Raw genomic sequence first — 26,315 nt, 5'->3', positions numbered from 1 at the left:
GCATTCCCACCATGCAGAGATGTGACCCTGGCCTAACCTGCATATGCGTTCATGCTACATTTTAAAAATGCATCTGTCTGTATCGACCCTTCATCGCCATCATCCTTGTGGTCACCAACCCTGACCATGGCCGGTTCCTGCCAACAAGTCACTATTTTCCAGATTTTCTGAATAATAATAATATTTTCGATCAATCATGATAATATTTAACAAGCAGGAACCATAGAGGACCCTTGTGTGACGAGTTCAGCCCCTGACTCCCCTCCTGCGGTCCGCTCTCCCTTTCTAGAAGAATGTCTGGCAGTGAAGGAGTTACCAGCCCTGCATCTACTGATACATTGTCTCACCCATCCCCCCCACCTCACATATGCAGCTCGGTGCGCTCGGCGCTCTTCTGCTTCTGCTTAGCCGTGTCTTGGGCGGGGTTAGGAGGGAGCGGGCGGGACCAGGAATTCAGGGAGAAGAAGGAAGCTTCTGAATATTAATGAGGAAGCATTGTGCAATTGGCGAGCAGGCGTCGGGTTCGGAGAAGGGAGAGTGGAGAGAAGAAGGAGGTGGGTGCTGGGCTGCAGCGTGGACTCTGCCTTCTCCCGGCCAGGAAGGGGTCTGATTGTGATTGGATGGCTGGAGGTGTGTAGGACTTCCCTCCGCCCCTCCCCCTCTTCTCGGCGCTGCACCCTCTCACTGCATGCACTGCACTGTCCCCATCCGCTGAGCCTGCACTGCATGTCCGCCTTTCCTCTGCCGTCTCCGGCCACGATGAACGGACAGCCATAGCCGCATCTCGCTTCCTGGGCAAGGTAAGAGCCTCCAGGCCGTCCTCCATGGTGGGGGAGACGGCTCATTGTTACAGGGGAGCGGGTACAGGGCAGGTGTACAGTGTGCTCTGTGTTATATTGGAGAGGGAGGGATCTCTGGGTGATAAGGGGGAGGATCTGCTCATCTCCTGGGGTCTGGCAACGTGTAGGGGGATCTATTATGATCGGATCTAGTCACCCTTGGGGTCCGGCAAGGTGGGGTAGGACCCATTTACTCCTGTCGGGATTGATCCAGTTGCTCCTGGGGTCTGGTGGACAAGGGAAGGATCTGGTTGCCCCTGGGAACTGGCATTCTGATGGATCTACTCGCCCCCTCCGGTCTGGAAGCATGGTGATGGATCCAGTTGTCCCTGTGGTCTTGCATTGTGGGGCAGGATCTGGTTGCCCTTGGGGGGGTGTCTAGTAGTGTAGGAAAGGATCTGGTCACAACTGGGTTCTGGCAACACGGTGTACAGTCTGATTACCCCTGGGGTCTGGTAGCATGGGGAAGGATCCAATACCCCCTGGGTTTAAGCAACATAGTTGTAGGATTTGTTTGTGACTGCGCTTTGGTAGAGTGGGGTAGGATACTTTCATCCCCTGGGGTCTGGCAGCGCGGGGAGGGATCCGCTCGCCCCTTGGGGTCTGGCAGCGCGGGGAGGGATCCGCTCGCCCCTTGGGGTCTGGCAGCGCGGGGAGGGATCCGCTCGCCCCTTGGGGTCTGGCAGCGCGGGGAGGGATCCGCTCGCCCCTTGGGGTCTGGCAGCGCGGGGAGGGATCCGCTCGCCCCTTTGGGGTCTGGCAGCGCGGGGAGGGATCCGCTCGCCCCTTGGGGTCTGGCAGCGCGGGGAGGGATCCGCTCGCCCCTTTGGGGTCTGGCAACATGAGAACAAATCTGGTTGTGCATGGGGACGGATCTGGTTGCCCCTGGGGTCTGGCAGCGTGGGGATGGATCTGGTTGCTCCTGGGCTGTCAGTGTGGTGATGGGTCCGTCTGCACATAGAGCCTTGTTTCATTGTTGTATGATATTTATATATATATTATTTTATTTTTTTCTTGTGGCCTGTGAAGCCATCTCTGCTGATAAAGTGCATTGTCCAGTAAATACATTTGCTGTGTGATGAACTCCATTTGTATGACACCTCAGTAGACCAGACTGTCTGTGGTGGTGTCATCATGTACAGCAGTTTGGTGATACCTTGGGCTTTGCTTGGTGCCTAGAGCTGTGGTGAATACAGAAGTGAAATGTGTCGTCTTGAGTTTCCATTGTGTTCTAGATGTTTCTGTATATAACTATAGTGACCTGTTAGTTTTGGTTGTGTTCTTGTCTGCAAACCCTGGATCCCTTCCTCTCCACTTCCTATACGTTGACATATACCGTTTTCCTAGGTGTGTGTTTAGCCAAACTTGTGTCTTCACTTTCACTCCAATGATCAGCCAAGTAATCTGCTTGTGTGTTTGGTGGGTAATACAAGGATGGAAACATCCTCTGTGTACATTGGTCAGCTACGTGTGGTCAGGTGGAATCTAGTTTTCTCTCACCGGTGTATTGTGAACATGATGTTATAAGGTTGGTGCCAAAGGCAATTCATTTATATTCCTTTCTTTCTTTTCTTTTAGTGATATAATATAATTTTATAAACGTTGTGTTTGGCTATTGCTTTGATGCTAATTTCTGTTTATTGATTGCAGCTATAGCATTTATATTTGTGTATTACATCTCTACATAAGCAGGATTGGCTTCCCTGGAGTCATGCTGCACAGTACAGTGATTGTACAAAGTGGTTGTAAACATTCGCTTTGTTTAATTTTTTTTCAATTATTATTATACAGGATTTATATAGCGCCAACAGTTTGCTCAGCGCTTTAAAATATAAAGGGAAACAATACAGTTCAATACAAGAGGGATAGGAGGGCCCTGCTCCTTGGAGCTTACAATCTAGGAGATAACAAACATGTTATACTTACCTACTCTGCAACTGGTTTTGCAAAGAGTAGCCCCTTTTCTCCGGTCCCCTACTGGTGATCCTGGCTCCAATACCAAACCCCCCCCCGCCCCTCCGCTTTCCCTACCAAGTGCCCCCATAGAAAGTCACTTGCTATAGGGGCACTCATGTGCTCACTCACGAGCTGGTGTGTGTCCATAAGACACACAGAGCATGTCTTTCCCCTGCTCCTTCCTCACTGACCATGATTGACAGCAGCAGGAGCCAATGGCTCCCACTGCTTTGTTTGAGGATTGAGAGAGCCTCTGCTCCCATGCAAATCGCTGGATCAAGATCGGGCTCAGGTAAGTATTAGGGAGGCTGAGGAGGGGGAGGGTGCTGCATACTGAAGGTTCTTTTAACTTCCTGCATAGAATGCATGAACATAAAAAAAGCCTTCAGGTGTATGCCAGGGCAAAATTAAAAATTGATACATCTTTTGCAATCTATACACGCTTCCCCATGTGTCCTCTTTAAGCAATTCTGCAAATAAAGAATTATACCTGTTGATCTGCCATAAACCCAGTGTGCTGCTAAACAACACAATGCACTAATAACTCAGGACTCTGCCTATCCCCCATCCCTTGCTATCTTAATAAATTTTATTTACTTCAAAAGCAGTTCAGTTGTCTTAACTCCCACAATCCTGCTCACACACTGTATAGGGATGGGGCTCTTGGGATATGCAGTTCTGGGGGCTTGTCTACATAAGTATGAAAGCCAAGCTTCCAGCTGCTGTCCTTGCCAGAATGTTACAAGCCTGGTGATGATATCACAAGGAGCAATAAAAGTTGTTACTCATTCCAGGGACAGGGTACACAAAACAACTAATACTTAGGTAATGTCTGGACCTACATGTTGCAGCTAGGTACACATTATATGCCTGGAATCCTTCAAATGAAAAATCGAAGAAGCCTGATGGAAAATTGTCAGGTGAACATACACTGTGTCCAATCAAAATGATCATATTTTGATGGTTGGCAGGACCTTCTCTCAAAATACAATAGCTCCAGCTGGAGATTTCTCCATTTGCACGTATGGTGTGGATTGAGGAATCTTTTTCGATTGTTTTTGTTCAGACCATAGATTGAATGAAAATGATCTGTGTGTATACCGAGCCTAAAGTGATACTGTGACAGTGCCAACCGAGAGAGGGTCTTTTGGAGGGGACTGCAGGCTCGTCTCTTGCCTACTGACCATGGGCCCTGGCATCTGAGGGGGCTCTATTCTTTGGGAGGTGTGCTCCTGGGGGACCTTTTTGGAGTAGTTTTAATTCAGATTCAAGTCCATATCTCCCCCGAAACACACACCTCCCAAAGAATAGAGCCCCTTAGATGCCAGGGCCATGCCCAGTAGGCAAGAGACTAGCTTGCAGTCCCCTACAAAAGACCCTGTCCTGGTTGGATTTGTCACAGATACTAAATCTAAAAATGTTTTTTTATCTTTTTAATGCATTGATTGTAAGTTAAAAAATGTTTTTGGTTTCCCTGTGTGAAGGGGAAGAGAAGAGACCAGCGCTTAGCATGGCTGCATCTCTTCTATGCTTGCTTTCTCTTCACACAGGGACTCGGACAGCAGCAGGAGCCATTGGCTTTTTTTTTTTTCAGCTGTGTGTATCTATGGAGCGCAGCTCTGTAGACACACAGGTTGGGAGCGAGCACACCTGTGTCCCCTAGCAAACAGCTTGCTTATGGGGACACACAAAGAAGAGGAGGAGCCAGGATCACCAGTGGAAGACCCGAGAAAAGGAGGATTGGGGCCATACCACTGTACAGAGCGGGTGAGTATAACTAGTTTGTTATTATGTAAAAAATAAATCTGCCTTTAGTAACACTGTAACTCAGTCAGTCTGCTATGACTAGGCTTACTAGTACACATGATCAGAAAATTGTACGAAAAGTACAGTTTTCAATGCAATCGTACGATAATCTGATTGTCTGTACACAGCTTTCATCCAAAATTATTCGAAGGGACAAGCGTGAAAATGTTTCTTGTACGATACCAAATTGTACAATTTTCATTTTAATCCGAAAATACAATACATTACATCGCTTCCAAATTTGTATTCTGTCGTACAAGAATTTTCGTAGTTTCAGTAACTTCTTCACTTTCGATATGAGGCTAGCATACAAAAAACAACCGACAATCATTCATCTGATATTCTCATCGTGTGTATGGGGCTTTACTGAAAACAGTCTAGTCGTGGCTTGTATCTCAGAAGTGTTTCTAAGGCTGGCCATAGAGGGCTCAAATTCTGGCTGAATTGGCTGAAATTTGAGCTGTGGGTGGCCCTGCAAGCACCACCCGACTCAACAAAAGTCAATTTAAAAATTGAGTGCAGTGACTGCTGAATACAATAGTCATCAGTGAAGATTCCTCCACCCATGATGTTTAGCGTGGATGGGGGGGGGAAGTGTGTGGTGTTTTTTTTTGTTTGTTTTTTGGTTCTCAGTCCATGGGCTAAATAACCTAAAATTGAGCCTTGTAGAGCTAACTTTACACCTTGTAGTTTGTAGATTTTCAAGAGAACCATACTGCTCAAAAATTTCTATCAGCTGTGGGTAAACTGTTTCAGGCCACAAGAGCCAATTCCTTGCGCCATGTGTCAACCATACCAAAAAGCGCACACACTAATGGTGTCAATCCAGAGATGCATCTTTATGACTAAACCCATAGGGTGAAATGCGCTAGGAGGAGAGCTCTCAGACAGGGACTTGCAGTGTACCGACATGGGTCAATAAAGTTTTTTTCTACACTATGTATGATGTCATCACGCAGTCCTTTCTTGCATGGATAACTGTACTGCTTGTTTGACATTTTATTATATTAATAATATACTGATCGGTGTATGTGGAAGTTGAGTTGAAAATTGCATTCATACAAACAATATAGTAATAGGTTGCAATTGTATTGCTAAAAATACATCCACATTATTTCCTTTTTGGTTATGGTACATATTCAGCAGAGGAATGGGACTCTTCTGTGTGAGGGAAGTGGAAGGGAAGGGGGGGCCCCCCAGTGCGGGAGGGGAAGCGGAGGAGAAGGGGGGCCCCCCAGCGCGGGAGGGGAAAGCGGAAGAGAAGGGGGGCCTCCCGGCGCGGGAGGGGAAAGCGGCAGAGAAGGGGGCCCCCCGGGGCGGGAGGGGAAGCGGAAGAGAAGGGGGCCCTTGGTGCGGGAGGAAAGCGGAATAGAGGGGGTTCCCCAGGCCCGGGAGGGAAGCGGAAGAGAGGGGGGTTCCCCAGGCCCAGGAGGGAAGCAGTAGAGGAGGGGCTATTAAGTATATTGTCTTAATTTAGAGGTTCGGTTTCGTGAGGGTTATGGTTTAGGAGTTATTTAATCTGAACTGATCGCTGTTGAAATACATATACTATGGTAATGGCTTTAAGGGATATATAATTCTGTGCAGCCAGTTTTTATTCTGTTTAGGCACTCTGCTAGACTATATAGTCAGGTTCTACATAGTACAGCGTCTCAAAACCCCAGCTCTAGCCTGTCTTTCTAAATGCTTCTCTACAGTGGAGTAGAGTAGGGTGATGCTACGGGAACATTTCCACTACATGTACTTATCTTACATAATTACAGAAATTAGTGTTTATCTGGATTTGAGCTCTAAGGGCTTGTTTTATGTGTTAGTTCTAGGTTTAGGGGGATAGTGGTAGTGTTTTGGAGTACATTTATGTTATGTTTAAGGCAAACAAAAAAAAAAAACGTGATGTTCTGCATTGCTTGAAACCAGCAAAATGGCCCAAGATTAGATGGTGAATTGCGCAATGATGGTCTGCTGACTCCATGAATGGGAACGCTCTGCTGTACAGGACAATGTATACTTGTTGGGAAGGGGAGAAGTTGAGTTGCAAACTTTTCCCACACTGCTTAGATTGTGGTGGAACAATAGCAATTGGAACACCTTTTTTCTAATTTGCCCAAATGGTGTTGAATGGCACACTGATGGTTTGGTGGCTCCATGAACAAGAATGATCTACACCTACAGGGTGATTCATGATTGCTAGATAGGAATATTTGAATGGCTGACTCTTCCTACACAACTTATAGTGTGGTGGAACAGTAGCAATTTGAGCACCTTTTTCTAATCTGCCCAGTTGACTGTGTTCATAGACTGGGGGAAGTTGCAGGATTGGGCAGCTATCCCTAAGGCTGGTTGAACAAAAGAAAATTACTTGATTTCCCCATCCACATATTCCAGGCAGCGCTGATTGAGAGCATTTTCCAACAGGCTGCTGTACACAAGTCAATCGATAGATCAACTTCTGTACAACCAGCCTGTCCATACGTGGATCGAAATTTGGCTGGTCCCTGCTGAACCAACCATATTTTGATCCATGTATGGCCAGTTTAATACTAAAGCTGGCCAAAAATAACTTGGGCTGATGAAGAGAGGGGGTGGGGGAATGGAGGAATCCTCCCCACTGAGACATTGTATTCTGACAGAGGAACTCCTGCTGTGGGAAGCCACTGATTTACAAACGTTTTCCAACAATCATGTTTCAGTGAAGCTGATTGGGCACGGCCATACATGGATCAAAATTCGGCCAGTCTTTGCCGAACCGGACAAAGTTCGATCCATCTATGGCCTGTTTTAGGTTTGGTTTCTAATCAAGTATCTGCATATGGGTACATTTAAAAGGACACCGAAGTTTGGCTTTTAATTGGCGGAAAGGCAGGTGTTGCTTCAGACATTTGTGATGTCCTGTGTTTTATTCCTGCCGTGTATATGGGCCTATCCTTTCGTTCGCAAGGAAATTCTGATAGGGGATCCTCCTGAGAGGGGTTCCTTTGAAGGAAATTCCTTGCAAACCCCAAAAAATTGCTAATGGGCTAAAGAAGGTAGGCTTAGTTTTGTTGATCTCCTTTATTTTCCTAAGCTGAGGCAAGAGGGTATCCTTTACTCTTTCCCAGCCAGTGATTATCTAAAGCCCTGGTCTCCAAACTGCGGCTGGATGTGGCTTTTACTCACCTTTATGCCACTGACACCAACAGGGCATAGTTCCTGCCACCAGTTTCAACAATGGGGCACCATTCCTGCCGCTGACCCCAAGGATGGGGCACCATTCCTGCCGCTGACCCCAAGGATGGGGCACCATTCCTTCCCCACAATACCAAAGGTGAGACACTGTTTACTCCCACTGACCAAAGGAAATTTTACTTTCACTGGCCACAGTTTGGCCCGCTGAAGTGTTAAGGACAGTAAACTGGCCCTTTTTGTTTAGAAAGTTTGGAGATCCCTGATCTAAAGCAAAGCTGTATCCTTGTAAAGTGTTACGAAACCCATAGCCGTAAAATCAGTCTGTATATGCAGTAAAGCATGCATGTTATACTCACCCCTAAATGGGGTTAATCCTATGCACTGTGTAAAAAGGCGGTTTGATCCTGACCTCTCTGATCCTCCCCTTCTTCCAATGTCCACTTCTTATCTCCTGATAAGACATAGTGTGGGGTCTCTCTGCACATGCTCGGTTTGGTGTGTATTGCTAGAGAGGCTTTTGGGTTTTTTTGTTTTGTTTTTTTGTTTTTTTCTTGGGAGAGTGCATGTAATCGGCACTGGGCCAATCAGCATTGTCCAGACAGAGGTCAGGGGTCCTGCATCCTTCTAGAGCAGAATGAAAACTCCTACCAGCTTGATCAGATGAAGTCACAAGACTGCTCTATACTGCTGATTAGGAAAGGTATTTAGCAGTTTATATTTACTCCAATAATGGCACTTCCAAGTTGTGTGTCCTGTGGGAGACCAGATAGAGTGAATGCAGAGTCATGGGTTTAGTAACCCTTTAGTGAATGTAAAGACTAAAGGGTTTTACAGTGAGTACAAACAAAAAAAAATAAAACAAAAAAAAGGCCTAGCCAAGACCACCTAGAACGCAGGTTCTCTGGTTGCTGATGGTCATGGTCTTCAAAGTGCATTGAGATAAGAGGGTCAGAAAGGTTTCTCCCAAATATCCAGCCAGTTTAAAACCAGACATTTTAACAAGGTTTCAAAACCATGATTGTAAATGATAATGAAATTACTTTCATTACGTAGATTTTATTCACATGCATATCAAAAAGAAATTCCATATTTTACCCAGGTTTTTTTTTGTTTTTTTTTTTTACACCCAGAGTATAGTTCCCTTTTTGACTGAACATCTGGTGATGCACCCATAGTATCAGCCTAGTTTTGGTATTTATACAATTACAGTTGGACATGCGTTTAAATTGTAACCTCCTCCATGACTTGTACTCGCCTGTCATTGATCGGCTGTTCAACCTCGTTGCATCGTACAGCTGCTTGTTGAAATCTCCTGTGTTGGGTCTATGCATGCATTATTTAGCATTCTCTACTCAGACTGACGAAGCCTCCAGAATTTGGGAGGTGAGAGGTCACTTAAAATGTGACACTTGACCTCTTCTCTTAACTGTTCATAACTGCTTCGTATACCAGATCCCTGTCGTTACAATGCATCTAAACCCAAGAACAAAAATGTAATGCAGTATATTGCAGATCACAAGTTCTTAGATGTGGTTACTGCATTTTTATTTTTTAATTTATTTATTTTTTGCACCTGGTGATCCTGCCGGTAAACACATTTCCTGCCCTGGGGTGACCATGTTTACTTACTGTACCATTGGAGACATTGAGTTGTTGCCCTAGGACAATATTATAGAACCCCACCTCCTCTTCTCTTCACCGTAATGTAGACCCTCAGGGGTCTCCAAACTATGACCCTCCAGGTGTTGAGGAACTTCAAGTCCCATGAGGCCTTGCAAGACTGACAGCCACAGGCAAGACTCCCAGAGGCATGATGGGACTTGTAGTACTTCAACAGCTGGAGGGTCATAGTTTGGGGATCCCAAGAGGGAAAGTGATTTGTAGTCTACAGCCCAAAAGGGAACAAGAAGTTCATTGTTTGGTTTTATATACACTGAGGAAGGTGAGCACGTACAGGGTTCTGTTTGCCTTACATAGGAGCTGGGTGATGGTGTGTGTTGTCAACGTGAGTTCAGGTAGTTGAAAAGCTCATGTCTATACACATTGCTGTGAAAAGCATTTGTGGTGCGGCAAATTTAACTTGTCACATTAAGTCGCCCGTGCTATATTTGCGTGACAACCACTTAGCACGTGGTTGTAGTGCAGTATTGTATGGCAAAATATTAAAGAAAAAAACCCCCAGATATTAAGGGCTCCTGTACACTGCAGCTGATAAACTCACATTTAGGAGCTGTTCAGCGTTTTTTTTTTTTTTTTTCTTTCAGCAGCCTCTGAACTCTCCCTAATGTTTTCTTATGTGTCCATGTACACGTCTTCGTTTTACAGTTGTTTTTTTGAATGCGGAAAAGCTTGCCCTCAGCAGTCGATTTTATCAGCGTTTCAAACGGAAAACACGGCCAAACGTGTTTATAAGCGTTTGCAAATTTTTTTTAAACTCTTCCAGTTCCCGATGCTGTCCAGAGCCTTTTTTCATCATGAAAAATGCATGCAAAGCGTTTTCAAGGTACTCAGATGGCCAAAACACTGAACACAGGATGTTCCTACCAAGCTTGTCATACATTGTAATGACCAATTCACACCTCAGACCTCTCCCACCCTTGGAATGTTAATGACCATTCACACCTTAAATTTCTCATGAAGACCCCCTGCCAGGTGACCTTAATGGCTCCCTCCACCAGACACCTTTTCCCACCCTTGGAAACAAAGAAATGTTAATGAGCAACTCACACCTAAGCTAATCTCTACACATACTGCTGTCTCTGCTTCTACTCTCTGTATTTCTCTGAAACAGTCTGAAATCGTTAATAATTTACCACTTTTCAGTGCATTCTGGGCATTTGGGAGGTTCTCCTGTGCTTATCTTTAAAAAACGCTTCTGAATGCAAATGCACATAAACACGCTATGCAAACACGGCTAAACAGACGTTTTTTAACCTACGTTTTCCAGCAGTCAGTTTCCATCATTCAAAGGTGTCCTGTGTACATGGGGCCTTAGAGGAATCAGTACTGCCCCTGAAAACTGGCAAATCACTGTTCAGCGGCCTCTAAAAATCATTGCTTTTCAGAGGGGCATTAAACTCGCCACCAGTTTGAACACACACTGAGAGTGGTGGACACTGCTGTGTTTTGTCATGTTTGTACGTTACCTGTGGTTCATTAAGAGGATATAATACTTCCCATTAATTGCTGGTAAACTGAGCTCTTACATTTGTACAGTATCTACCGGTATATATGATCTTTGTGATTCTGGCATTGTCATTCTATGCTTTATTTAGTACCTGTTAGGGAATGGCCATTTGTTTCTAAGTCTGGCCTCTCTTCAGTTAAAGCTGAACTCTGGGCAGAAAAACTAAAGCACAGCTGAGAACTCTGTGATGTGTCTTGCCTGCCTGTCAGAACAACACAGCCAGGTCTGTGACATCATAACTGTCGTTATAGGGATCCCAACCAATATATTTTATTTCAATATGGCAATTACTAGGCTCCATGCACACGGGACGTTTTGATAACGCTGGTAACATTAGCTGTGTAAAGTCACGGTAAAACGTGAGGTTTTTTTAGCATTGGTGTTTAGTGGACGTTTGCAGCGTTTTTCAGCATTAGAACGTTTTTACAGCTAAAAAACTCCTTTTAGAAACCCATTAGTTCTGGGGTTTTTTTTCCAGCCAAAAAACACCCCAAAAATGTCCAGTGTGCATGAGGACTTCTCTAAGAACAGTCATTTTATATCCTTGTATGATTTGCTGTTAAGCCTAGACTCTGATGCATTTTGTTCTATCCTGAAACTCGACAAAAAGGGAACCCTTCTGGCTAGAAAGAAAGGCAAGCTATATATTTGAATATTCACATTCTGCATCTGTCACCTTCGTCCTTGAGTCCCTACTCCCTGGAGCAAGCATGTGTCCTGACTTCTGATATGCAGGTAGTGAAGGAAGTAGTAGTGTGCATTATAAAACACGAGCTAGCAATGGCAGCTTCCTTACTTCTGCTTTTTCTTCTGATCTGTATAAATGTTCTGGGTCAGTCCTGAGGACATTGGATTGGTATGGCAGCCAAGGAAATGGCACTACAAACTGCCTCCATATTTCCTTAGTCCGGTTATCTCTTGATTTAAATATGTCATGAGAGATAAACACACTGCTGTGGCTGATGCTTTTTAAAAATGTTGGGTTCCTGGCTGACATGAAAAGTCTAGATTAACAAAATTGTGCAGCGCTAAAAAACACTAAAAATGAAAATCACAATTTCTGATTGCAAAATTTATGTTAAAAGTGTAATATAGTGTCTTCTGTATAGGCTCCAACTAAATGGCGCGCAATTATTTTCTATATTGCGCGTGTGCAGGCTATTTAAAGATGGGTATTGGAGGCGTCAACAGGAGGTACGTGTGCACGAAACGTGTCAGGGAGGAGCCTATGTGCTGACGTCACGCTGCTGAGTTCGTGCATGGTCCAGCGGCCATTCATGTATATTCAGTCACTTGTTTTTATGTATTCCACGTGGGTTTTGTATTGATATTTTGAATAAAATAATACACTATGCACCTTTCTTCAGGCTCTGCGTGGTGAGCTTTTTGTATTAAGCTGTGTCCTGGTCACTTTTGATCAAATCCTTCAAGAGGAAGGAGGCTGTCACAGATGGTAATGCTGCGGGCATGTTTTTACTAGAGTTCTGGTGAGTGCATGGAGGTGAAGGTCTCGCTGGAAGAAGTGTCACTGCCGGATTGATGTCACTGGTTTATACGTTTAAAAGTTATTGGACTTTGTTTCTTTTACACAAACTATTTGACACAATGCACTTTTCACTTTTTTTTTTTTTTTTTGTGTTTATTGATATATGTAGCATTGTTAACATTGAATGCCATTTGGCCTCATAATGGTTATTATGAATTATACTAATCGCATGAATTTTGCAATTAGGATTTGTTCTTTTCATTTTTAGTGGTTTTTAGCATTGCACAATTTTGATATTTATCCTCTATTGGGTTGGTCACCTTCTTAGTGCTAGCAGCTTTCTCATCCCCAAGCGCTCACTACACCCACCTTGTTTTGCAATATGTCTAGATTGCTTTGTCACTGATCTATAGCAAGTATTCACATCAGGAGTTCTGATTTCACTTGCTACATTCTTGTTCCAGGTAGTGATTGAGAAATCTCAAGTCCAGGTTCAGTTATAGGCTGATGCTGTTGTGCATCTGCACTGGTCCTGTCACCTGCTATTTGTTTTTATTTATTACATGTATTTTTATGGAGATATATATTTTTTGTACATATATCAGTCCCTGCCCTCAAGGGAGCATACAATCTAAGGTCCCTAATTCAAATTCATACATACACATACTAGGGCCAATTATCCCACCAGCATGTGGGAGGAAACCAGAGTACCTGGAGGAAACCCAAACAGGCACAGGCAGAACATGCAAACTCCTTGGTTTGGATTTGAACCACTGCAGTGTGCCTTGGATCCCATTGACACTCGCAACTTCAGAATGGGCTGTGAAGCGCGTGATGGGCGGGGTTACTTTTATGGCAGGCAGCGGACTTTCCTGTTGACGCACAGTAAAGGAGGTAGTGGTGGTGGTGTCCTTGCTGACGTAGCCACACAAAAAACCCTCAGTTAAAGCAGTGCTCCACCCAGAAGGGGAAGTTCCACTTTAAGCCTTTGTCCCCCGCTCGCCATTAAGGATTGGCTTCTTTGGGGAGCGGGTACCCAAATTTGACAGGTACCCGCTTCCGCTGCGATCGCCTAGACTATTGGAAGCAGAAGTTGACCTCCTACCCTCCCTCCCTGTAGTCTTCAGGGACACGTGTCAGGTCTCAGAAGACTACGGGGCCATTCACAAAGCACAGCGCTTCTCATGCATGCGCAGTGGGCACCCGGCTGTGAAGCCGCAAGCTGTCACAGCCGGGTGCCCACACTGAAGATGCCAGCGCCAGGGAGAGAAGACGGCCGGTGAAACCAGCGGTGGTGAGGACAGGTGTCTATTTTTTTTTTTAAAAGTCAGCAGCTACAATTTTTGAAGCTGCTGACTTTTAATTTTTTTTTTTTTTTTTTCCAGGTGGATATCCGCTTTAAAAACACTGGAAGATGCCTGAATCCGTCTGTTTAGGTGTGAATGCAGTCTATGGCCTCATTCACACTGGCATACGAATTTATGCCGGACTTTTTCCGCCAGAATTTGGCAGAAAGAATGCCTCTAGTGTTGCATATGTGTGCTTGTTTATGCGCATATGGTGTTGATTGTGAACACATTCTACTGGCCAGAAGATTAATGTAATTCTGGTCTTTGGAATACATTTCTGTGCATGCGTATGGGTGCAAATTATGCTGATAAACTGCCCTCTGAACGCAGGCTTGGGAAATTTTCTTTTTTTTTTTTTTTTTTTTTACGCCCCTGAGCACTGCTCTAAAATACATCTGTAAATGACACAATAAGATGCCTACAACAGCTGCATTTTTTTCTGCCTGTGTGAACTAGCCCTTTGGGGTTTGATCAGACCAGCGGGCATCATTCAATAAACTGCTCAAGGAGCAATACTTGGTGCAGTAAAGCATATTGATCGATTAGACTTTGCTTCGCATAAGTCAAAAGGAGTGTGAGCTGGAATCCAATATTTTGCTATAGGTTACTTTGCGTGTTTGTTGGCCTATGCAACCCTGTAGTGGAGGATGGTCAGCGCCGGAGTAATACGTTGTGTCGGTTAGTATGTTTGTTCTATAACTGTTAAGGAATGCTGCACTGTTGGTAAATTCCTCTGGAATACTGGTCCTGCTATATACGAGGCGTGTGTGTGTATATAATGGTTGTCTGGTAACGGCAATCCATGGCATACATCACCCTCCATTGTGTATGAATGCCTGTTCTGGTTGTGTTTAATCAAAGAGCTGATTCTGTCGGTTGGAAAAAGCCCCACCCATACATCATAGTCTGCTGTAATGCCTTCAAGAGACCCTGTCACTAAATCTGAATATTCACTTCAGTTGTTTAGAATTGCGCAGGCTTTATTATGATGAATTTCTCTCTGATTTAGCTTTACTTGCCTTGTTCATGTCTGACACCTCAGGGGCTGCTACTGTCTGATTTCAACACACTGCCCATTCAGATGATAGGAGACTGGTGTGTGAGGTCAGATGGCTGACATTAATTGTCAGACTTCAGGTGACCTCTGATCCTCCTCTTCAGCATTGCCACAAATCTATCCTGACAGGTTCCTTTTCAAAGATGAATTCCCTGGTCAGTAGCATATACACTCACCAGCCACTTTATTAGGTACACTTTGCTAGTACCGGGTTGGACCCGCTTTTGCCTTAATTCTTCGTGGTATAGATTTAAGAAATTGTTGGATCAATCCTCAGAGATTTTGGTCCTTATTGATATGATGGCATCACTCAGTTGCTGCAGATTTGTCGGCTGCACATCCATGATGCGAATGTGCTATTCTACCACATACCAAATGTGCTCTATTGGACTGAGATCTGGTGACTGTGGAAGCCATTGGAGTACAGTGAACTCATTGTCATGTTCAAGAAACCAGTTTGAGATGATTTGAGCTTTGTGACATTATCCTGCGGGAAGTCGCCATCAGAAGATAGGTACACTAGTCATAAAGGGATGGACATGGTCCGAAATAATACTCAGGTAGGCCATGGCATTTAAACACTGCTCATTTGGAAGTAAAGGGTCCAACGTCTGCCAAGAAAATATCCCCCACACCATTACACCACCACCAGCCTGAACAGTTGATACAAGGCAGGATGGATCCATGCTGTCATGTTGTGTACGTCAAATACTGACCCTACCAATTAAAATGTCACAGTTGAAATCGAGACTCATCAGACAAGGCAACGTTTTTCCAATCTTCTATTGTTTCATTTCGGTGAGCCTGTGCGAATTGTAGCCTCCCTTTCCTGTTCTTAGCTGATAGGAGTGGCAAATAGTGTGGTCTTCTGCTGCTGTAGCCCATCTGCTTCAAGGTTCGACCTGTTGTGTGTTTAGAGATTGGTATTCAGCATACCTTGGTTGTAATCAGTGGTTATTTGAGTTACTGTTGTCTTTCTGTCATCTCGAACCAGTCTGCCCATTCTCCTCTGACATTAACAAGGCAATTAGGACCACACAGCTACCACTCACTGGATATTTTTTTTCTTTTTTTTGGACCATTCTCTGTAAACCCTAGGGATGGTTGTACATGAAAATCCCAGTAGATCAGTCGTGTTTTTTTTTTTTTTTTTCTTTTTTTTTTTTTTTAAATACTCAGGCCAGCCTGTCTGGCACCAACAACTATGCCACGATCAAAGTCACTTAAATCCCCTTTCTTCTCAATCTGATGCTCTGTTTGAACTTCAGCAAGTCACTTTCTCCACATCTAGATGCAGATGCCTAAATGCATTGAGTTTTGACAGGTACTCACTTTTGACTTCTGCTTTTAGCTGCTGACTTGTACGTGGTTTTGTGTGTTTTTTTTTTTTTGGTTTTTTTTTTTTTTTTTTTCTTTACAGACTGCACCTCCTCTTTTTAAAGCAGTTCTTCAACCTATAAACAACAAAATGAAGTAAGCAGCTACAAATACTGTAGCTGCTGACTTTTTTTAATAATAGGACTCTTACCTCTTCAGGGATCCAGTGCCGTCCTCACCTGAGCCGGCTCTTTGGCCATCTTCGGGTCCTGTGTTAGCAAGTAAAACTAAGTCTAGCTTCACACCTATGCGTTTTTCGCTGCATTTTGCAGAAACGCACAGCAGGCCATTTAACATGATTTCCTATGGGACAGGTTCACATCTCTGCGTTTTCACCCGGTGTGGTTTTTTTGAAAGGGTCAGGGACTTTTTTAAACACAAAAGTTGCGTTTTTGATTCTATAGACTGCAATGGCAACGCTGCAGAAAAGCATGTGCGTTTTTTTTATTTATTTATTTATTTATTTATTTTTTTTGCGCTCTGCCCAGCAACAAGTTGAGAAAAAGGGAAAAAAATGAGTCAAATGCATTTGCAAAAAGCACTGCAGAAATGGATCAAACGCAGACTGCATAGGTGTGCACCTAGCCTAAAAGATGCTAATGAAAACGTCATAAAAATTAAAAATGTGCTTTCCAATTCCCTGTTGGGTAACCACAGAACAATTTGTTCATTAATGTCTTATAATATAAACTTTTAATAGTGTGCCTCCGTTCACATTTGTTTTTGTCTAGCTGCGAGGGCCCATTAAAAATTACAGCATTTCCCAGTGTCTTCTGTGCCATTTCACTCTTTTGTGTTCTGCACATTAGAATAGCCTAGGCAGGGATTTGTGGCAAGGACGAGAATGCCTGGTGACAACCGCTGTCCTATTAAATAGCTGGTGTCACCCAGACAAAGGAAGCATAGTTGGAACTTGGCATTTTATGAGGGATACAGAAAAGTAGAAAAATCAAGGCACAGAAGGACCAGAAAAAGAGCATGTTAGGCATCACTTGGCTTGAATAAAAAAAGTAACTTTTTTATAAAGTATAAGGCCTGTTTGCCCACACAGGTGTTTGTGCAGGCAGTCCCATTGAAGTCAGTTGGGATGCAGCGGCTGCACAGACACACTACACCCAGTGTGACATCTGTATGGTTTTGCAGCCGCAAATGCGCATGGTCTGCAGGGATGTCATATTGGGAGCAGCCGTTATGTCCGTGCAGCCGCTGTTGCCTAATTGACATCAATGGGACTGCCTGTACAGGGATGCATGGAACACTTGTGTGGGTAAACATGGCCCTTCGTGGGTGTATGCTCTGTGTGAATGAGGCCCAAAACGTACATGTTTGGATAAAACTTTGATCTTGTAAGGTTTCAGCTTGTTTCTGTCAGAGCTTGGCATTCTGTGAAACTCCTTTTTTAATACTCTATTAATTATATACCTTTCCTTCTTCTTTTTTTTTTTTTTTTTTTTTTTTTTTTTTTTTTTTTAATAATGTTTTTGGGTAGGAGGAAGGGTTTGAAGCTCTGTCAACATTAAATATCTGTGTCCCCAGTAGGTAAGTTTTTTTTTTTTACCTTAACTTCCTGCCTTGATAAAAGGTGTCAGGACAGTGAGAGAAATGAATCTCCTCAGTAGGGACAAATCTGACAGAAAAGTCTCCTCACCTGGACACTGACATAGTTTCTAACTTTTACCAAAATTAGGTATTTGGCTGTAGTTGAGCTGGTGTGCTGCCAGCCAATAAACTCTCTTGAGAGCAGTTTTACCTATGACCCTGAGGAAGTCACGTGAGCGGTGACGCAACGTGTAGGTGATATCATTTCCAACGTGGATGCCATCTTTAGACTCCCTATTGAACCCATGCAAGTACACCCATACATGAGGTTTTATATGCTGTACACAAAAAGATGTAAAATGTGAGTGTCCTGTGTATATATTTTAATTACTGTGCTAATAAATAGTAATACACTATGGAGGCTTTTCTCTTTGTGGGCCACGTGGGAACTGTTTTCTATGGATAAGAGCCATTTAGGATATTCCGTGAGGATACGCTTTAACCCAGGGGGATCCAGGAGTGATCCATAAGGCATTTTGGCCCTTTTAGGGTCACAGCAACGAGGTGAGGGTCCAATCTAGCTGTGTGTGGAGTCATCACCAGAGCCTACAAACGCACAAGATTCACCTGCCTGTTTGCATTCATTGTTGTGGACACTGGTGGCACGTTTTTGTTCATTAGATATATTTTTCAGTGATGTGTTTATTTGTATTCACTTGTTGCGCATATATATTTTTTTCTGATTTCAGCGGTTTATGGTTACTTACAGACTGTGTCGACACTGAGCACTTGTTTTTTAGAGTGTATCCCCTGCATTATAGAGCTTAATATCAGTCATTTCCACCATATGCACTATATTGTGTGATGTTGAACGATTGTAGTATTTATTTTCACAGTTTGTTCCACCATTATGTCACATTTTTATGTTGAGATTTAGTTTGCTTACAGAGCGCTACACTTATTCTATTTTGGTTTTCCACTTTAGGTAATAAGGTGCAGGTGTAGCAGCTTGTTTTTAGTTTAGTAGGATTGAGCGCAGGAGGTTTTCCCCAGTTTTACCTATGGCCCATCTTAGCTGGATGTCTTTCTGAGGTAATTTTTACAATTCAATGGATAGAACTATGACCTTGGCCTAGACATACACTGTTGCCAAAATATTGGAACACCTGCCTTTACACGCACATGAACTTTAATGGCATCCCAGTCTTAGTCCGTAGGGTTCAATATTGAGTTAGTTCGCCCTTTGTAGTTATAACCGCTTCAACTCTTCTGGGAAGGCTGTCCACAAGGTTTAGGAGTGTGTCTATGGGAATGTTTGACCATTCTTCCAGAAGCGTATTTGTGAGGTCAGGCACTGATGTCAGATGAGAAGGCCTGGCTTGCAGTCTCCGCTCTAATTCATCCCAAAGATGTTCTATCATGTTGAGGTCAGAACTCTGTGTAGGCCAGTCAAGTTCTTCCATCCCAAACTTGTTCGTCCATGTTTTTATAAACCTTGCTTTATGCACTGGTGCAAAGTCATGTTGGAGCAGGAAAGGGCCAAATTGTTCCCACAAAGTTTGGAGCATGAAATGGTCCAAAATGTCTCGGCATGCCGACTCCTTAAGAGTTCCCTTCACTGGAACTAAGGGCCCCCCCCTACACTAAACTTTACACATGGCACAATGCAGTCAGGCAAGTACCATTCTCCTGGCAACCACCAAACCCAGACACGTCCATCGGATTGCCAGACAGCGTGATTGGTTACTCCAGAGAACACGTCTGCATTGCTCTAGAGTCCAGTGGCGACATGCTTTACACCACTGTATGCATCGCTTTGCATTGCACTTGGTGATGTAAGGCTTGGATGCAGCTGCTCAGCCATGGAAACTGATGAAACTCTCTACGCACTGTTGTGCTAATCTGAAGGCCACACAAAGTTTGAAGGTCTTTAGCTATTGACTTTGCAGACAGTTGGCAACTTCTGGGCGTTTCAGCATGCACTGACCCCGCTCCGTGGAATATTTATTAGAAATTTCACAGATGGACTTATTGCACAGGTGGCAACCTATCACGGTACCATGCTTGAATTCACTGAGCTCCTGAGAGTGACCCATTCTTTCACAAATGTTTGTAGAAGCAGTCTGCATGCCTAGGTGCTTGATTTTATACACCTGTGGCCATGGAGGTGATTGGAATACCTGAATCCAATGATTTGGAAGGGTGTCCCAATACTTTTGGCAATCTAGTGTATATGTGGCATCTCTGGCCCTGGGCATGGCATAGTTGTGAGTGAGACCTACTTGTTCATAGTTTGTAAAGGTGGAAATATGTTGAGAGTGAAGTAATGTAAACCCTAGACATGAAATAGATGGCCAATTGCTTTTAATAGATAGGGGAATCGCCCAACTGTGGGATGATTGGTTTTTATAGATAGGTCTTATCACTGGAATGTGTATGTTTATGCACCATGCAGTCCTTCCCGGCTGGTCTTATCTTGGGAGAACACTAGTGATTGGCTGTGGAAATCTGACACGACTCACTGACTCTTGTGCTCTGACCAGTTGGCTCCATTTAAAAGTAGTCAAAGACAGCAGAGAAAACTATATATTGTGTATTCTGAGTTATCTTTATAATGTTTATCTGAAAGTACTTTGTGTGATGTGGTGTGTTTTGTTCTTTTTTTTTTTTTGTTTTTTTTTTTTTTTTAATAAAAAAAAAAAAAATATATATATATATATATATATATATATATATATATATATATATATATATATATATATATATATATTTATTATTTTTACTGTTTGCTATTTCTTATACAGCTTTTGTAGCTTTCCCTTCTACTATATTTCAGTAGAACTAATGAGAAAAATCAGTTGGTGACCAAGGGATTGTGCTATTTGCAATTGGTCCAAGCAAGCTTCTTGAATTTCACTGAGAAGAATGAATAGCCATGAAAATTGTGACTTATACAGTGCAGTGCTAAACAGGGGTAGGGGTAAGCAGGGTACCTCCACTAACTTCCCCCAAGTATAGTAGGAGAGGACAGGACTTGAGTGCTCCAGGTAGCTAAAATACCTCCACTAGTGTCCCCAAGTATGGTAGGTGGAGGCCTGGGTTGTACCCTGCATAGGTAGATCACCTCCACTACCATTTTTCATGGCCCCAACCAACATGTTAGTGGAGTACTCTAACTCCTAGGTACAAGTCAAGTCCTTTCCTTCCTTACCTTGGGAATCCTTTTTGTACATGACTACCCCCTTTCTTTTTTTTTTTTTATTACATTGTTCACTCCAGAATATACCATCCCTTGTCGCATATCTCCTGATGCCTGCTTCCTAGCGAAACTGTCTTAAGAATCTGTTGGTGTGACTTGGTGGTTCTATTGAAGGTGTCTTTCCCTGATGATATGCCCTGATTATGGTGCTTGATCAGGTGTAAGTGCATATTTACCCACCCTTCAGATTCTTATCCCTGGTTCACACTAGTAGAACTTCTCCTACAACTTGAGAGTTCAAAGTCACACGACAAGTCGCACCCTATTATCAGCAATGGAACTGTTCAAATCTGTGCAATTCAAGTTACAGCAAATCTGAAAAATGTTCCTGTACTGTTTGTGTGCGACTTCATTGCAGCTTGCATTGATATCTGTCAGGGTGGATAAAAATCTGGATTTTTTTTTTTTTATCGGAATTTATTTTAATAATTCTTTTGGAGTAAAAAAGATGTTTGTGTTTTTTTTTTTTTTTTTTCTTTTTCTTTTTCTTTTTTCTTTTTCCGTTTCTATTTAAGATACATTAATAATTTAGTTTATTCAGCATGAAATGGAGCTTAGTTATGTAGCAATGATGCTGTATATTCTGCAATATTTAGATTTTTGTTAAACTCATTCAATGAATCCAAGCACTGCAAGCTGAGATAACATTCATTGCATTGATGCATTCACACAATTTCACAGTAACCATGAGCAAAAACATGAAATAAAAGATTTTGAGTAGTTCTTCAACTATGTGTGATTAACCTAAAATCTGTTCTGATATCGCTGTTTTTACCAACCTGACAGTATTATTTTAAAAAGGAAACCTTCATTTGGTTTGCAAATATTAAAGATTCTAACTACCAGCAAGAATGAGTGGGATTCCTTACATTTAAAGAGCACCTGTCATTTTAGATCCATCATGGCAGCTCCTGTTAGCGGGCATCCATTCACCTGCTGCCTCCACGTCCCTCACCTTGTCACTGCTGCATTACTAGCCTTCCCATTAGAGTGAATGGGACTGTCGTTGAGTCAACAGCGGGTCAGAGGAGGCGGAGGAGGATTAGCTGCGGGACACAGATGACAGTTGCTCTTTTAAAATTATGATTTAAATCGAGTCTTTTCACTCGTGACATCTGCTAAATGAAATCGCAGAGTGCCAGCAAGCCACAATGAAGTTGCACTGAATAGCCCGCTTCAAAGTCGAATGTTGTGAAAGAGGGCTTAAAAAGTTAGGATTAGATGCACTCTGTTTAGTTTTCATTCTGCGTACTTCTATGGCCTCTGGATATATTCAGAGTGTGCAAGGACCAGCAGGTTGCTGTTGGTACCAGGGAAGCCCAGCACATTTTGAAGATTCTCCTGTATATTTAGAGGTTTATAAACAGCTCTATGATTAGAAGCGTCACAAATCTTTTGTTTAGAAAAGAGTTCTTGGAAAAGTGCATTGTGTCTACCCCCCTGCAGTTGTTTCTACCCCCTGCAGAGCTGCATCAACTTGGCATAAGAGTGGATTGGACTACTCCACCCTCCCTTACCCTCATGGGGGAAGGGTTCAGAGTGGATGATTCAGGAATGGCTCACTCTTCCCAGTCACTACCTGAGAGAGTGATGACTTCTGAGGACTGTGCTAGTGTTAGGGCAGAGAGTGATGACTTCTGAGGACTGTGCTAGTGTTGGGGTAGAGAGTGATGACTACCTGAGAAAGTGATGACTTCTGAGGATTGTGCTAGTGTTGGGGCAGAGAGTGATGACTTCTGAGGACTGTGCTAGTGTTGGGGCAGAGAGTGATGACTTCTGAGGACTGTGCTAGTGTTGGGGCAGAGAGTGATGACTTCGAGAGAGTGATGACTTCTGAGGACTGTGCTAGTGTTGGGGTAGAGAGTGATGACTACCTGAGAAAGTGATGACTTCTGAGGACTGTGCTAGTGTTGGGGTAGAGAGTGATGACTACCTGAGAAAGTGATGACTTCTGAGGACTGTGCTAGTGTTGGGGTAGAGAGTGATGACTTCTGAGGACTGTGCTAGTGTTGGGGTAGAGAGTGATGACTACCTGAGAAAGTGATGACTTCTGAGGACTGTGCTAGTGTTGGGGTAGAGAGTGATGACTACCTGAGAAAGTGATGACTTCTGAGGACTGTGCTAGTGTTGGGGCAGAGAGTGATGACTTCTGAGGACTGTGCTAGTGTTGGGGCAGAGAGTGATGACTTCTGAGGACTGTGCTAGTGTTGGGGCAGAGAGTGATGACTTCTGAGGACTGTGCTAGTGTTGGGGCAGAGAGTGATGACTTCGAGAGAGTGATTACTTCTGAGGACTGTGCTAGTGTTGGGGCAGAGAGTGATGACTTCGAGAGAGTGATGACTTCTGAGGACTGTGCTAGTGTTGGGGCAGAGAGTGATGACTACCTGAGAAAGTGATGACTTCTGAGGACTGTGCTAGTGTTGGGGTAGAGAGTGATGACTACCTGAGAAAGTGATGACTTCTGAGGACTGTGCTAGTGTTGGGGTAGAGAGTGATGACTTCTGAGGACTGTGCTAGTGTTGGGGTAGAGAGTGATGACTACCTGAGAAAGTGATGACTTCTGAGGACTGTGCTAGTGTTGGGGCAGAGAGTGATGACTTCTGAGGACTGTGCTAGTGTTGGGGCAGAGAGTGATGACTTCTGAGGACTGTGCTAGTGTTGGGGCAGAGAGTGATGACTTCTGAGGACTGTGCTAGTGTTGGGGCAGAGAGTGATGAATTCTGAGGACTGTGCTAGTGTTGGGGCAGAGAGTGATGAATTCTGAGGACTGTGTTGGGGCAGGCAGGTCACCATTTTGCCCAGTTCCTAAGTGTCATGGCAGTGTGGGATTGAGATCTTAGGTCTCAGCCGATTTTCGCTCTGTTAGTGGGGCATTGGCACCAACTAATTTTCATGGTTCCTCCCCATTTCGTTTATCGGGCATGCTGGAAAATTTGTGAAAAATGACAGAATTTGAAACCATTGGTGGCGACATCAGATTACAGAACGAATGAGGTTTTTGACTTTCGATTGAAAAATTGTTCGGAATTCAACCCATGTGTGGCCTGCTTTAGTCTTGACACTTGTCTGCAATGGATGTTTGGCTGCCTTTCATGTCAGACAGTAATGTACAACTTTTCCCCACAGCCATTCACAGATCATGGGTTACTGCACACAACTGCCCTTTGCAGCATTACAGTAAACAAGTGCATTCCTGCATGAAATTGCTTGTAGTTTTTTGGTTTTTTTTGTGCATTTTTATCTGGTTCTTAGGGTTTTTACACGTTCCTCTGTTAGTTGTAGATGTGATGTGGTTGCAGCACTGAATTGCCCCCAGACAGATATTTCAGAACCTGCACTGACTGAGGAGTCCAGGAACGATGTGTATTTGCTCATGCAGCTGGTATTGCCACATCTCTGCCTCAATAGGGACACAAATAAAAGCACATTCTTCAGGCCTTAAAAGGGAAACAAGTAGGAATAAAAATAACCTAGAGTCTCGTCCATATCGCAGACAGTGCTCAGTGCTGGGATTTTTGTTGTCTTCAGGGACGTGATGTGGGGGGGTCGGGGACTATGCTGCGCTTGGAATCTAGGGTGAAATTTGTCATTCCTTGTACATTCAGGCTATTTTAACTCCTTGGGTCAGCCGTACATAGGCCTGCATTTCCTCCAACACCAGGAAAGTGGTTACAGGAGAGAACATGCCTCCTGATGGACATTTGCCTGAATTCCTTGACAGATACGTTTTGTTGCTCATGAATCCTTCTGATCATATGTGCACCTGTTATTGAAGACTGGACAGATGCAAGGTAGCCAGTGTGTCTACAACATCACCTGTCATCTGAAAGGCAGCATATGTCTGTTTCTGCTGTCAGTTCAGTAAAGTGTTCTTGCTGTTCATGTTACAACAAGGGCGGTGTTGGTGGACTTCTATTGATGTCAGACGGCTTCTGCATTGCTATAGATGACTATGGGAATGCAAAACCCTCTTGAAGCAGGTCCTGTGCGGGTCAATAGGAGGTTAACTGTAGGTCTAGGTCCAATGCGAATGTTAATGGATTCAAAATGATCTCCGAAGCATTGAAAATGGATATCAAACTGATGCCATGGGCATAAGCACTTATTTAATCAATGTGTCTTTTTTTTTTTTTTTTTTTTTGTGTTTCAGGGATGCGCATGAGAGCCATGGCTCTTCTGGGTCTCTTTCCTCATTGGCTCACACAGCAGCAGGAGCTATTGGCTCCTGCTGCTGTCGATCCCAGCCAATGGGGAGAGTGCATAGGGTGAGGCTGTGTGCGAATGGGCAATGTCTGTACACAGAAGCGCAGCTTAGGAGCAAGCCTGCTAGAGTGTTCCCATAGCAAGAGGCTTGCTATTGGGGCCACTCGGCAGGGGGTAGGAGCCAGGACCGCCAGCTGGGTACACAAAAAAAGTGTATCGGGGGGCGTGCGTGTACCTTTTTAGAATCACTTTAAAGGGCCTTTCACATGTTCTGTGTCCGGCCTGTTCAGTAGGGGATACATGAAGCGACCCCCCCCCCCGCTGCATCTGAGAAGGGGAAGAATACACTGAGTGCTGCAGGTGAATTTAATAATTACAACATTCCCAGCTGAGAGAAGACAGTCATTAGATCAATTTTTCTCTAGTGAGAACTGCCATAAATGGATCAAAATTTGTCCGGTCCCTGCTGAACGAGACAAAATTTGATCCACCTATGGCCATTTTTAATGTAAGCAGACAAACTTAATCTTCATCTCTATTGAATGTATGATCATTGGAGTTGCACCAATACCGGTTTTTATTTGTAAATCGGCGAGTACGGGTATAGATACCTGTGCTCAAGTACTCGCTTATACCTTTTTGTGGTGCGGTTTGAGCCTATGCAAAATGAATAGGCTCAGATCGCATAGAATCACGTGATTTGCATAGGAATATGGTGCAATTCCTGTCCGAATCACATGTGGTTTTCTTGTGGGCGTGGTGCGATTTGAGCCATACAGAATGAATGGTTCAGATCACACTGCACCTGCAGGAAAACTACATGTGATTCAGGCTTGAATCACACCGCATTCCTTTTCAAATCTCATGCGACTCTTTGCAGTGCAATTTGAGCCCATTCACTTTTGTATGGGCTCAAATTGCACTGCAAGATATCTGTTTTAGATATTCGGTGCATTTGCATAAGTACTTGTGCAAATGCTTGGTATCGGCATCGATACCGGCATTGGTGCAATCCTAATTATTATGTCTACATAGATATATCTTATGATAGTTTCTACCTATTATACCGTTACTCTTTCCTGCCCTTCATTA

General features: G+C 43.7%; 1 protein-coding gene across 1 annotated transcript in view; it reads left to right on the top strand.

The window, feature by feature from the left end:
* The first annotated feature begins 550 nt into the window (after nucleotides 1-550).
* Nucleotides 551-26,315, top strand: part of ZMIZ2 (zinc finger MIZ-type containing 2) — an 84,162-nt gene continuing 58,397 nt past the window's right edge. The window contains exon 1 of the mRNA XM_089692440.1: nucleotides 551-800. The gene's annotated coding sequence lies outside the window, so the exon portion shown is untranslated. The remainder of the gene's footprint in view (nucleotides 801-26,315) is intronic.

The sequence above is a fragment of the Staurois parvus genome, unplaced genomic scaffold, assembly GCF_062004578.1.
Source record: "Staurois parvus isolate SC_StPar_1 unplaced genomic scaffold, SC_StPar_1.0 ptg000586l, whole genome shotgun sequence".
Classification (NCBI taxonomy): domain Eukaryota; kingdom Metazoa; phylum Chordata; class Amphibia; order Anura; family Ranidae; genus Staurois; species Staurois parvus.
Note: the sequence above shows the minus strand (reverse complement) of the source record. Positions and strands in the feature narration are given on the sequence as shown.